Genomic DNA, 6,192 nt, shown 5'->3' with positions numbered 1-6,192 from the left:
AACCTCACCAGACTGACTAATGGCACAGCTGGGATCCTGGGATTAATTCAAACACCACCTTTATTGCTCCATGAGCCACAACTGAGGGATGCTGCAGCAGCCACAAGCCTCTCAGCAAAGCCCATGTGTGCTTCTCACTGCAGGTGTGCTGGGGAAGCTGATGACAGCACATAATGTGCACCACTTGTTTTCCCTCCCCTCCTCCTGCCTTTCCATTTATCTCTAACATAACCACACCCTCACACTTTAGAAAGCGAATAAGAACAAAAATCACAGGGTTGCTTTCACATTTGCCACCTTCCTCCTCCTCTCTGCTCAAGTTTCTCCTCCCTGGCCCCCTCTGGCTCCCTGCTCCCCCTGCAGAGCTCTCTCATGCCCCACCTGTAGCACATCCTTTCCACTGCTAATGACCCCCAGAGCATTTCTGAGAAAGAACCTGCATCTGTTCACTGACTGAAGAGCACAGCTCCACGAGTGCCTGGTGTGTTTCACTCACCCCTTTATCACCTCAGTGGGTCACTCACCTCGTGGAGCATCAGCCCATCAGGAGGGGTGAGAGGGAAAAGGGCTCTGGCTTCTCTGGAGTCCCAGCACAGGTCACAGTCCCCAGAGCAGATGACAATTATCAATGTTTCTGAGGATGGTTGTGCCTCACAACCCACTCTCATTTCACCAAAAGGCTTTTGGAATTCAACAAGAGGAACCTCTGTACAAATTGTGATCTGCAGGTTCACATCCTTGTGTGTTTTTATTATTTAAAATAAACTCTAATGTAGAAATAATTTTAAAAAATCTGGCTAAAGATCACCCCATCTGCTGGTCTTTTATCAACACCCTCCTTTTCATCCTCCACTATCTTGTTCTTTGAAATAACTGAATTAGCAACTTGCAGTGTTTTCCCATCCTCAGCAAGGTCAGTAAGTTCAGGAAAAATCTGAAATTATACCTGGCTCATAAAATTACTCCTCTTCCCCACTTACTATTTTACTCACTATGAGGAGATTGCATTTCCCATGGGGGCTCATTAGTGTTGCTCTTTCCTCAGCATCAGGAAATCTTTTGGAGTTGTCTTTACTCCCAGTTGATAAAAATTGCTCTTCATTTCTTCTCCCAACTCACTGACCACGACTCCCTGGTTCTGAAGTGGCATTTTTGGAAAGACAAAGATTTTGGAACAAAAAACCCCATCATGCTTCTAACCTTGATGCTGCTGCTGAGTGAATGAATGAGCTGTCAAGTTCTGCAAATCAGCATTCAGCCAAGGCACACTGAAAGATTGTTCTTCAAGAGACTAACAGGTTAAAACTAGGAATTCTTGTTCCTTGTCAGAGCAAACAAGAAATTGCTGCAGTTACAATGTTTTAGTTGTAATTTCTCTTTTACAGAGGTCAAATATATAAAACTGGAGGGCACAAAGCAGTGTCCCTTGCTTTCATTTTTGAAATGCTGCACACCAGTGATACAACATGCAGCTACACCTCCATAATTGGTTGTTTTGTTCCAAATTTCTGGTGGCTGATCTAGCATTAGTGAAAAAAGCCCAGATCCCTGAAAACTATGAAATAGGCTAGCTCAGTTAAGCAGGTACTACATATAAAAAACAGGGCATAACAACACTGAATTTGGGGTGATTAAGTGTCTGACCATCCAACTACTGCCAACAGCTCAATTTCAGTACACCACAACTCAGTATTTTGATTCAAAGGGAGCCCTCAAAGTGACACAGCATGAGAACTGAAAAGGATAAAAACATGAGAAAATTCTCAACCATTTGCCAGTGGCTCAAGAAATAAAACCTGCTTTGATACCTCAGGATCTACTACTGTCCCAAAAATGGGGTTCTTGCCACTAACTGCTTCTTCTTGACACCTCCAGAGCCTCATGCTCAGCCTTTGTGGCTCCTACCCCTGGTCTCTGCCCTACCTTAGAGCACCTGTGCAAAGTACAAAACAGCTCCTTTAAGGATTAAACCTGCACTCTTTAATCAAATGGCACAGTTTTGTTACAGTCCTACCCTGCACCCATCCTCCAGCCTTTGTCCTACCCCAGTCCTGAGCAGCAGAGCTGGGAAGGATCTCAGAATATCTTTCAGAGGAGCTCAGCTTGAGTCAAGGATTGGAACAGAGGTCTAGAAACTTTACAGATGCACTTAACAAATGTGAATTTTCATGCCAGGTAACAAATGTCACTGATGTATTTATGAAAACATCAAAGCACCTTGTCTTTTGACCAAAGTGTTCTCAAGGGCTCTGGATAATCAGCATTTTTACAAGTGGCCAAAAGCTTCTGCTGACAGTTTTTGATGCTACAAGCAGGAGCTTTTTGCAGACCTCTGGGTTCTTCCCCCAACAAATCAGACTATTTGTGCTCACATAAATGTATACTATTGTATTTTACAAATTTGTACAAAACAAATTTATATTAGAAAAGGGTTTTCATGTACATCAATGGACTAAGAAAACTGAATAGTGTCCATAAACCCCCAGACCTTCCAAAATCCATTATTTCCTGAATAGGGTGGTTATCCACAAAGGGGGTGAAGAATAAGCCACTCCCCACCAGCAAATTTAACTCCAACCTTGGTAAATCTGGGCTCACTGCAGGGCTTGTGCAGTCTTGAATTGAAAAGTGACTCTCCTTCCAATGTAGACAATGACCCAATTTGCTACATCTGAGCTTAATGACTCCCAGCTCCCCAAAGTTTCATCAGAACTGAATAAATACTATTTCAGCAAAGTGCCTTCAGCTGCAAGAACCTGAACATTCCATTTCCCTGCCATCAAGTGCTTTCAGCTGAAATGTGTTGTCACAAGAGAGCAGCAGCAGGAACAGTTCCTACTACATCAGTGGTTTCTAACTCAGGAGGGTTTGCAGAACACAACTTCCAGAGAGATGCTGAGCTACCCTAAAGACTGAAACATTATCAAGAATCAAATTGCCCAAGTTACAATTTGCAGATCCACAGAAATCAAAGTAGATATAAATAATGAATAAAGCTCCCTAACGATATCTGTATAAATCAATGTATCCTTTACTGATCAAAATTATTTTCTTCCTATTCTCACATCCAGATGGTGAGGGGGGGGAAAGATATTTAAGGAGGTTGCTTGCAATATGTATTATTGCTCAAGGCACTGCATTAATAATCTAAAAATACCTGGAGAATGTATATTTGGTAAAACAAGTATTTACACCTCTTTCCTACTGTCTTCATTATTGAAACCATAGCAAAACACCAGATCCTACTGATCTAGCAGCAGTTGGACATTAGAAATGCATTTGGTGAAGACTTTACTGTCTGTCTGTTGTCATGGCAACATCCCAGGTAAAAATAATTTCTTGAATAACTTATAAACAGACAGATGGCATAAAACCTCCTACGCTCTCCAAATTGAAGGATATTCAGTAAAAGACAGTGTTGATGCCAGTTCCATGAAGTCCTGCATGTTGAAGGAGGCACATCTCCAAGGTCTTGCTCCTGCTGGCAGAAACTCACCTCAGAATGTGAACAAAAGGGAGATCAGGGCTGCTACAGGAAGCAAAATGAGGAGACACAAGTCAAGTCAGCACTCCTGTGTGCAGCAATTCCCAAGGGATTACAAAGGTGCCCTGAAATGATGATCCTACATAAAACAAGGAAATTAATCCCATATTGTAGCAGGGAACAAAAGCTGTTCTTGGAATTGCTGAAGCCCTGCCCTGCTCATGCTCTGACAGGGAAATGAGAAACATCCCTGCCTGCCACCACACTGCACGTGCAAAGCAGTGCTGCTTCTGCAACAGGCAATGGGAAAGGTTTTTTAATCAACATAAGCTTTCTGGAGACAGGAAAGCTGTGAATTTGATAAGGTTCATACCCAAGACATTTCCCTTCAGCCTTACATTAGGTCAAAGCACCAAGAGATGTGAACTGGGAAGTTCACTGTGGGAATGATGTCAGCTGTGGAACAGCCCATGGGGCTGAACCGTGTTTCTGGTGAAATCCAAAATCTCCCCCTGCCAAGTCACACCCCAATTAAGTCATTTCAACATTCTGACTCAACTCCCTTAATTCTAAAAATAGGCTGAACAAGAGCTGTTCCTTCTCAAAGGAGCTGTGGACAATCACAGCCCCAGCCCCAGCTAGGCTTGTTGTTCCTGGGCAGGATCACAAATTCCAATTAAAAACCTGCACTTTCCCAAAAATAGAGAACAGCTTTCTCCTGAAATGAGCAGATGCTGAGCACTGTTGTCAGCAAGAGCCAGAGCTTTTTCCAAAGGAAACAGATTGTTCAACATAAAGAATTCAAAGTAGCTGAGAGACCAGGAAAAGGAGCATTACATGAAAACACACTTCCCTCCATCAGATGTTTGTGCTTAGTTTTGCATTTATCTGCTATTTTAACTAAATTTCCCTTACTCCTCTCAGCTTCTCTCAATAGCTGCAGAAACCAGAAAAGGGCAGTAACATAACACCAGTTAATTTTCTTTTGATAGTTTTGCACTATCTCTGCCTACAAGTTTTTTTATGGCTATATTTATTGGAATTTCCATCTTCTCTGGCCAAATAAAATCCCTCATTAAAGAAAAGGAAACCACTTATCCATGCTCAATAGTGCACTGTGGTCAGTCTAATTATTAGAAATAAATATTGCTCTCTTTTTCACTGAGATCTTACTAATACCCTTTGAGTAAATTCATAAATACCTTTAAGTTCTCCAAAGAAATATCAAGTATTGTGTGAAGAAACACACATTTGAATATCAACACCAGGGTAAAGGGTGAAACAAAAAAAAAAAAAAGGAGAATTTTAAATTTTACATCTTCTATTTCCAGCTCCCAAAAATAAGAAGTAAAAAATCAGTCTGGCTTTATGAGCACAATGTGATATGGAAGAGAAGCAATTTTGAATTTCTGTCTGCCTGTTTCTGCCTTCACATCTCAGTGTAGTTTTAACTTCATCATTTTCTCTACAACTCAAGTCACTCCCAGTGATAAACACAATCTGCATAAAGATTTAATTATTCTGTACTATTACTTTTGGTGCAACTACCTTCAAACATTACATTTTTCCCCCTCATTATGCATATTCTCAGCTTCAGAGCAGTGCAATGTGCTGCCATCACCAACCAGTAATTGAAGCAGAGAAATAATTTAACTTTTTACTCAGCATTTGGCTTAAAAGTGAAAGGCAGCAGCATCACTGTCACACTCAAACTCCAGAATCATCAAGCAAAGCAACTCATGTAAGGAGTGAGTCTAAGCAGCAATTCCAAAAGCACAGGAACATTCCTTTAGAACTATGACTTGGACTAAATAAAGAATAAGCAAGACTTGTGACATGAAGCTATTCTTCAAGAGACACTGGAAGAATGTTTCTTCCCCCTCACAGTGAAATGTGAACTCTGTGAAACACAAAAAGTGAATCATCCTTGCAATTGCAGTGGCAGGGGATTGAAAATCAGGAGCAGCAGCCAGCACTGCAGTTATCTGAGCACCCAACGTGCTTGTGATGAGCAGGATCATTTTACCCTCTGTTACATCTGCTCCCACCTCTCTGATAGGGCTGTACAACACTGCAGTGTCACTAACAAATCTCCTCCTACTGAGGCTGCATTCTGCTGCCCACAAAGCCACAGCTGAAACACATCATCACATCAATACAGTCAAACCAGTTTCAGCTGAAGGCTCCCAATTTTTTTTTTAATTTAAATTTTTTTAGAAAACATTTACCTGAAATCTTGGTATATTACAGCAAAGACTGTTTAGATCTGGAAAAAAAAGTACTGAAGTTGTGTAACTAACTTTTCTCTTGAGAGTCCAGATGTATCATTTCTTCTTGGCTGTAGAATCACCTCTGATGTTCTGACACAACAACTGAAACTAACAGCAGGTGCTTTTGCTGGATGGCAACATGTTTATAAAATGCAGAATTGCTTCAATAGGTCAGATAAGATATCAAAGCAAAATACTTTAGTTAGAGCTACAAAAGAAACTGGTGAGTGTTACTGGATTTGGGAATTCTTTTCTCACCCTGGTGCCTCCTCAAGGATACAGCACAACTTCCAGTGCTCTCCTCAGCTTCTCTGCTGTACAAGGAGAAAAGGAAGCACAAGTGACAGCCACTGCACATGGATTCCTCTGAGGAATGGGAATAGTCAAAGCAGCTTCACTGTCCTCTGCAGAGTCCTGTGAAACCATTCAGCATCTGAG

Source organism: Erithacus rubecula, assembly GCF_903797595.1.
Source record: "Erithacus rubecula genome assembly, chromosome: 18".
NCBI classification, from domain to species: Eukaryota; Metazoa; Chordata; class Aves; order Passeriformes; family Muscicapidae; genus Erithacus; species Erithacus rubecula.
The sequence above is the reverse complement of the archived record's forward strand: the minus strand, read 5'-3'. Positions refer to the sequence as shown.